The sequence below is a fragment of the Amblyomma maculatum genome, chromosome 10 (genome assembly GCF_055883805.1).
Source record: "Amblyomma maculatum isolate TAMU_Amacu chromosome 10, ASM5588380v1, whole genome shotgun sequence".
NCBI classification, from domain to species: domain Eukaryota; kingdom Metazoa; phylum Arthropoda; class Arachnida; order Ixodida; family Ixodidae; genus Amblyomma; species Amblyomma maculatum.
The window spans coordinates 16267716-16276293 of record NC_139353.1 but is presented as its reverse complement, the minus strand read 5'-3'; positions in this window follow the sequence as shown (position 1 = coordinate 16276293).

The following is an 8578-nucleotide window of genomic DNA, read 5'->3' as shown; positions in this document are numbered from 1 at the left end:
AACCTCTGAGCACGGAAAATACACACTGCAATATGATCACCGGGGAGAGCGCCGTTCTTGACAAGCAGCCAGGGAAGGCGCTGTATTTCACGCGTTGTGCACTGCCTCAACGAGCGCAGTCTATTGCTGAGCAGATGTTCGGATTCGCACGCGCTCGGAGGGTAGCGCCTTTTGGGCGGTGATCCGAGTAACGGTGCAACAGCCCAAGGAGGTTCCATGAGCGAAACTGGCAGCTTAAAGCGAAGTAAATTGAGATACTGAACGAGGTGTTTTGGGCCTAATGAAAGTGCACAATCAAATAAAGCGGAAGTGTGGGCAAAGATGCAAAATACTCCCACAAATATATTTCGTGTTATCTGTAAGATGGGTGCTTTGCGTTGCATATAGGGAATGTGAATCAGGTGTCCTATTTTATTCGCTGAAGAGAACAGACGAGGGAATGGAATGACCTTTTCATTATACCGAAATTTGTGTTGGCCAACTATGAACACCGCCCAGTTTGCTGCACACTCAGTGATTCACACTCTTCATTTCGACTGATGAGAGAGGTTATCAACACAGGCGCGAACTGCAGTCAACGTCTGTTTTAATAGAGATGATATCAGCTTCGATCAACTCCGAAAAAGTTAACTTTTGGCTTGAAAAGACATCCTCGCAGTGTAGGAAATGTTCTGAATATCTGAGCTGTTCACCATATCGGAAGTTTCATTCCTGAAAATTACAAATGTAACTGCAGTTAATACTTGGCAAAGCTGCTTTCTAAACTTATTTCATTCAAAACAGCCGTAAAAGGATCCACAATTTTTCATCCAGAACATTCTTTATATTGCGATCTTCAAAACGACGCTTTTCGCACTGAAATATTGAACCTTTCCTTCTCAAGCTTGAGAGCTTGTGGAGCTGCGGCGGCATCAATCACTTAACATACCAAACTAGTCAGGCACTAACATTTTATGTAGTTTATTCTCGTGAGTGCTATCTCTCTCTCTCTACGCTAATGCAACGAGCACTCTTTTTTTCCCCATCCTAATGCAACTCGGGACATGAATTGGGCTACTTTGAAATAACAAAACAATTTTTGCCATATATAATACCCTACGCTCAATGAACACTTAGCTCTATTTGTCCACAGTTTCAAGCAATGAGGTGATAAATATTAAGCTGTGGGTTATCTTCAAGTAGACGAGCTCAAGAACTTCTCCATTTTCTGTTTTCACCAAACCTTTAGAAAATGTGACCAACACGAATGAAAGCCGTCTTTAGTAAGCAACGCAATAACAACACATTTCTGATTAGGACTTTGTAATGAAAAATGGCATTCTCGAGGCATTGCAGATGAAGCTATGTGATGTTAAGAAGATAGTGAGAGACCGGAAAGCGTGGCGTGACATGGTCCATAGGGTCACGAAGAGTCGGACACGACTGAACGCCTGAACTGAACTGAACTGAATGAAAAATACATTTAAGCACCCTTGATGCTACAAAAGGAATGGCCTGCGTAGAAGCATCTAGCTACTCAGAAATCAGAGTGGTAGCAGCAGAGTGGCCGAGCCCACTCAACGCCAGATCACCAGCTTCACCGCCATCTACTACAATCAAACGGAAGGAGAGGAATTCACCATTGCTTTCGTGATTGCCGAAGGCTCCAGGAGGGTCGTTCTCTACACAACAGTCAGCGACTCCCAGGCGCCCTACCGGAACTACCTTCAAGGTAGTTCAGGAAGCCAGCCATCCAAATCCATGACTAAGCCCTACAGCCATCATTGCCAAGCGCAAAGTAATTTGAACATCTGGATACACTTTCCTTGCTGGGAACTGCGACGCGGATATTGTGGCTCGACGACAAACTTGCTGAGTTGCTGGATACCAGCTAGAATCCCGACCAGTGGCCTCGACGCCAAGTGGCAACTTAATCTGGTATACTTTCGAGGGTGGAGGATGCCCTGTCCCTTCCTAGAGCAAGCTCACGAATACTCAAACTCATTGGCGGCGGCTCTAGAGACAAAAACCGTCATCATCATAAATATCATCATCATCATCATTGTCATCATCCGGGCTATACCCACAGCCGGGCGTAGGCCACTCCCATATCCCTCCACAAACCCGGTCGTATGCTAGCTGCATTCGCTTGACACCTGCGAAGCTCAGCCTCATCCACCAACTTACTTTTCCCCAACTTACTGCTACGCATTTCGTTCTTTAAAATCGAATTAGTTACCATTAGGGACCATTAGGGACCCTTAGTTATCGTCTCTTCACACTGCATGTCCTGCCCACGCCCGTTTCTTCTTGTTGATTTCGACTACATTCCATTCCCTGACCCACTATGCAGGCTTCCTATATTTTAATGTTAGACCTGCTATTTTACGACCTATAGCTCTGCGTTGTCTTCTGTTTAGGTTCAGTTGGCCTCATCGTTTTAGCCCCATAGGTGAGTACCAGTAAGATGCGGCTGTTATATATTTTCCTCTTGAGCGAGAGCGTTAGGCTGCTAGTCATAATATGCGAGCACTTTCCAGACAGACAGACACTTGCCCTAATTTACACTTTTTGAGCGAAATTCCCCAACACCCTTTGGCGCCTAGCTGTCCACTCTCTGGCAGCGTCGTGAGACTGCCGCCACTACAGGGCAGTTCTCAATATAGAAAACTCATTATAGAAGCAGTGAGAGGAGGCCCTGTCTAGCCCAAATCTGGAGGGCCAGTGATTCCTGGTGGGCCAGGTGAGAAGTGCTGCAGTATCCCTAGGGGGCTGTCATGTAGGGGCTTCACCTAAATTTCAGAGAATTCGTTCTATCATTGAACGTCATTCGTTCCCTCATTCCATCTTATGTAACAAGAAGAAAACATCACGAGCTAGTTGGTTCATCACAGAGCAAAACAGCGCAAACTTCACAACGGACAGAGAAGGGTCTCGTCTCGTCTGTGTCTCGTCTGCCCTTCTCTGTCCGTTGTGAAGTTTGCGCTGTTTTGCTCTATGTAACAAGCCTGATTCCAAGGAAGTTACATGAAATAAAACGAACACCATATATAGTTTGTTTTCATTTCGTTTTTTGTGATGTTCACACCTTTTTAATCATAACCACGAGTATTTTTTACAGTATATTTACGATGCCCGTCTAGGCTGCAGGGATAAATTTTTTCAGTGACACCACTATGGTGCCAGATGCGCTTCGAGCGTATGTGAGATGATATACTTTACGGCCACAGAAACTAATGGAACACTGGAAGCTGAGCATATTTCAATGGGGGATTTCGGGGGGATTGATCGAGGGTAGTTTTTATACATGCAGAAGATAGACCAGGGAAACTTTTACGCGTGCTACAGACCGCAGTGAAATTTTATGAGCCCAAAGTGGGGTCGGAGTCAGAGAAGCACCAGCGGCTCTTCAGAAAATCGCAACCACAGAAAGCGAAAGTGCGGTCAAATGGCTCAAATAAAAGTATTGTGGTGCAGAAAGGGGCAGAGAAACGTTACTTCACGTGGCACTAAAAATCCCTTCGGGCTGCGTCCCAGCTAACGGAAAGCGAGATGGGGTCGAAGTAATCGAGGATCTGGATGGCAAAAAGCGCCACTGTCCTCGCTGGTGTTTCAAAGCTAAGAGTCGTCTTCGAGAGGCTTTCTGACGTACAGGAGATGTATATTTATGCTCTATCGCGATCAGAATCATTAAACTAGTCCAAAGTGCTATAACAAGAGCATTGCTTGTAATATTAGCTTTTCTCATCGGGCATATTTCATTTTTTCTAACGGCTGCTTCCTAGCGCATACGATAGAGGGGGACACTTAAGCTCATGCCTTTAAAGGTATGACAGGACAGCGTTGGCTGCCAGCCCACATAAAGACCCGCTTTAACGACGCCGTATGAATGTGTCTGCGTTGCCTAAGGGTAATGTGAATACAACTGTCCTAGCATACTTATTCTGATGTTAACTTCCCATATGGAAGGAGAGCATCGAGTTGGTAGCTCCTGCCAAATATAACGTCAGCCAGCCCCACGTCCAGTTAGTGCGCAGCCATGCTCTTAATTTTTTGCTCGCAACGCCAACGCCAACGCTGGTGTCGACGCCGGATTTTCGGTGAACGAGGCCTTTAATTAAATCGCGTTAAAAAATATTACTGACTCTAATGGTAACTGGCAGTCGCAGCTTCAGTGATTAAGGAAATCAATTCTGATAGTAGACTGAAATAGTAGAGAATGGCTCGAGTAGAACGTGCAAGGCAAACCGCACACCTCCTTGAACCACATCAGAAATTAATTAATTAATAATTAATTATTAATTAATTAATTAATTCCTGTCTTTTTCTTGAAGCCGGTGCCTAAAGGAATTATACTGATTCGAGCTTAACGGGGTGTGATCACTAATATCATCCTGTTGCGAATTGAGAAACGAGTAGAAAACGTTGGGGAACTTGAATACATAAAATATAGGGTAATGCAAAAGCACATTTAGCTCGCTTCGTATTGTAACCTTGAAAGAACGAGGGTAGTGGCTTCATCATGGTAAGCATGAGGTGTGAAAATCAATCAATTGGCCTGCATTGAGGGAACAATACATAATTTTGTCGGGCATTGGTTTTTTCGGTAATGTGAATTTCGTCTACCTCGAAACACGGAAAGCTTTAGGTGAGAGGCTAGGGGGGAGGGGGGGGGTGGAGGGGGGTGCTGCTAAATGCTAATGTCAGTCGGGTGTTTATCAAGTCTAGTCCAATATAAGCTTTTCTCAGAGATAATTCTCATTATCGCTTGGAGATTGAGTACCAGCTATGTGGTGTCGCTATTGGGTAGGTACAGGGCTGTCAGCGCTGCGGATACGCACACCCGTCTCGTCATTTCTCTTTGTTACAAAATTTGTCCTCAATCAACTGTTTATGGCTTCAGTCACCGAGCTTTCATTCCTTTATTGTTGATGGATAAAGGAGCCGCGACTTCTGACAAGTCAAAGATCAGAAGTGAACAGGATGAGCGGCCTTTTCCACTTCTCGCCTTCGTTCTGTTGGAAGTCGAGGTTCTCCCCCCCCCCCCCCCCCCCCCCCAACATTATCCTACCATACTGAAAAGTTTGCACGTGGACACAAAGACAAGAGAGAAAAAACAAAACTTCAGTTGTGAGTTAGCGCTCGTCTTTGTTTTCCCTCTCTTGTCTTTGTGTCCACGCGGAAACTTTTCAGTATGCATGTCACCAAACTAGCCCAACTTTCCGCTCTCCTAATTATCACACCAACTGACCCAGAACTTTCCCTTGTTGAACTTTATTTCATTCCTCCATGCGTGAGGTAGTATTCGTGCCTACAAAACAATGCTGTCTGCTGGCGGTGTGCTCAGAACACAATGGCATAAAAGAAACGAAAATTGGCAAGAATGGCGTGAAGGCTGCCAACCTAGAATAAGCTGACTCTGCTCAGGTGATCGTTAGATTAAATTTACAGATTGTAGTGCATGTAAAAACAGGCTTCAGTGTTTTTCAGAGAGCAGTGATCTTGCCCCTTTTCAGATGAACGAGGACATGAGGGCGGAGAGGAAGGATGGTTCGTTCAGGAGAAATACTTCTCTGATGGCGACGGCTGCCTGCGTACGTCTAAGCATCTCTTTCGTGTCCATCGTGTCCATCTGTGTACGTTACATTTATGGTCAGCACTCACGTGTGCGATTTTAAAGGCATTATGGTGTTCAAAAATGTAATGCCATGCTCAGAAGAACTTTGTATCCGATCGCCATGGAAGAGAACATTCCGGCGTACATAAGTGTTCTACTGATGGCTAGTTGCTGAGAAGAACCGGCCGTCACGCGCGGAGGAAAACGTATTAGAAAAAGAGTACGCATTGAACTGATCGAAACTGATCATTAGTACCTCCTTTTATTTCTTATGGATAAAGTTGTATTCCCAGCACGCCTCATCATCCACCGATTTATCCGAGTCTGTGTATTTCAAAGCTATTTATAACATTCAATACCGTTACAGCTGTTATGCATACCCGTTCCAGAAATTTAATTAGTTCATATTTTGAAAACAAAGTAAATGCGATCAGTATGCAATTCAGAAAACGCCCCGATATGCTTCGCCCTAAGGATGTCTAAATTAATTCCGAAGAATGCCAAATTACATTCCTTCTTGGTCAGCAGAGCTGTTCAGTGTATCATTAGATATATCAAGTGCGGTCAGTCTTACTCAAATATCTAAATTTCTGCTGTTGATGTTGTCGATTAGCATAAAAAGGGATCGAACTTGAAAGTCAGCAGAAACGTAAAAACGGGTGGTACTTTGAAAAAAAGCTGGCTTGCTCCTTAGTTAGGTGCACTTAAGTCACAGTTACCACGTCTAATGCTTTCCTTGATTCCGCCTCTTTTACGCTTAACTCCGGATCTACAGCGGAAGCTTGTCGACCGTGCTTCTAAGATATCCTTTCTGATTTGAGATGACGCATCCACAGACTACAGCTGCAGCTATCGTGAAAATGATTAATCCAAACCATAACGAAACACTTTCGGCATACCGAGAAAAATAATGAAAGTTGGTCTTGGAGTCATCGGCTAAGCCTATATTAATCTTGGAGGCCTTACTCCCCTCCCCCTGAGCGCAGAAAAAGGGTAAGCCAATTACTACAAAAACATTACCCGCATAGAATGGGAAGCAGAATGCCCTCCACAGGCGCCCAATGATCGACATTCCCAACCCCTTAATGCTTGTCGAGCCCACCTAATCAGTCAGAACAACCATAATGCGAGACCAGCCTGTATCATCGGCACACGCGAATAATACCGCAATGAATAGCAACGCAAGGCGAAGCCGTACAGGAAGATGTATCATTCCCTTCACATACCGCGCCCCGTGCGGGAGCATGCGCACGCGCCAACACACACGGCAGCCTTGCTTCGTGCCCGAGCCAAAACATTTCTCTCGTTCTCCCTCGTTCGTCCCACAACGCCATCAGCGAAACCCAACCAGGGCAACATACATCACCGGCGCGCTTTTCCCAACAAGAAAGGACGCAGTCTGTGTCGCCAAAAAGAAAAGCACAAGCAGCGCAACGCGCAACCGGTTCGGGAGCAGAGCGGGAGCTCCTGCACCGGGATGCTCAAAGGGAAAGCAGGGAGAGAGTGCTCGCATAGTGGGGTTAGAAAAGGTTGTACGGGATGCGAGCAAGAATGCGTGTCGAAGGGGTTTACCGCGCTCCCGCTCCGAGAGAAGGATCAGACGCAGGAAGTGTGTGCTAGTAGGAATCGGGCTTCTGAGAGATGCTGCGGTAACGAGCCTTGCCGAGGCACCGGCATACACTGCTTGAATGGCCCTACATGCTGCAGGCGTAACGCTAAGTTTGGGCAGCGCGTTCTTTGTTCTCAGGGCAGCCGCCGCGACTAGGACGTCAGTAATTCTGCATGAATTGTTTTCTGTGATAGATCATGCGGTTATCATCAATTCGTAACGCTGCGACGTCTCCTTCCCCACAAATGCGTAAGAAAAACGAAATCGGCCCAGCACTCTTTCATACCCATGACGAAACGATGGCAGGGTAAATGGAATTCTTTGCAGCGCGAATGAAGCATGAGAGAAAGGGTAGTTTCAGCCTCTGAGCAACTATTTCGCCGAGTCTTCGCTGGAGCACCTGATAGCTCCCTCCGTTCATTCATCTTTTGCTGCCAATAACTACGAAGGCTCCCATGGTGCGCTTAACGTGTGTCAGACCAGCCCGGATCAAACTGGCCCACGGGGCACACTTTCGAGAGTATGCATTCAGGCTTCACATGACAAACGTCGTTGCTGAACCGCGGAAAAAGGAAGGAGTTATTTTCCACAACAGGAGACAACAGCATCTGCGTTTGCCTCGAGAAATTCCGTTCGATAATCTGTGCAGTACATCTTATGAGCGCAGTCCAGAATATCAACATAACTGTTGATTTGAGAGCAATAATCGTATTCCCTGCACTCCTGGCTTCGCAGAAATGCTAGGTGCGCTGAAAGCCGAGAAATGAATTTGCTCTTGAACTTCCGCGCCGAACGCGCATTGCCAGTTGCAAGAACGGAGCGACAAGAAAAAAAAAAATTGGAAGCAGCAAAAGAAGCCATCGCGACTAGAAGAAAATGAAGTGCCTGAAGGGGAAAAATAATTAAAAACGAAGTATGTGCCAAGTGTATACAGGCGAAAAGTAGTACCAGAACGCGTGGCTGCTGTGTGCACGGAGACCAAGAATGGCGCGTAAATTGCAGCATAATTCCGAATGGCGCTGCATGCTTTCAATGAACGAACAGACAGCTTGAAAAAAAAAAAGCAAAAGAAAAAAAAAACATTTCTGCACCCATCAAGTGGAATTCTAGCCCTAGTTGGCTGTCAGCCGCTTCACGGGTGATATATATGACGTGATCATAACCACAAGTCATCGGACGCCGTCCTTAATGGTTATTCATAAGGATGAACCATGGATATGGGCAAGCAGGCAACAGTAGTGTAATCCAACGATTGGCTAGGGTAAGACGAGGGCTAGCAAGCTACTTCACAACCTAGGATGCGACGCCTATAGGGCGCCAAAATAAGAGAATATTACTAACCGCTCGTCAAAGGCGGCGTCATGAGGCCGCAT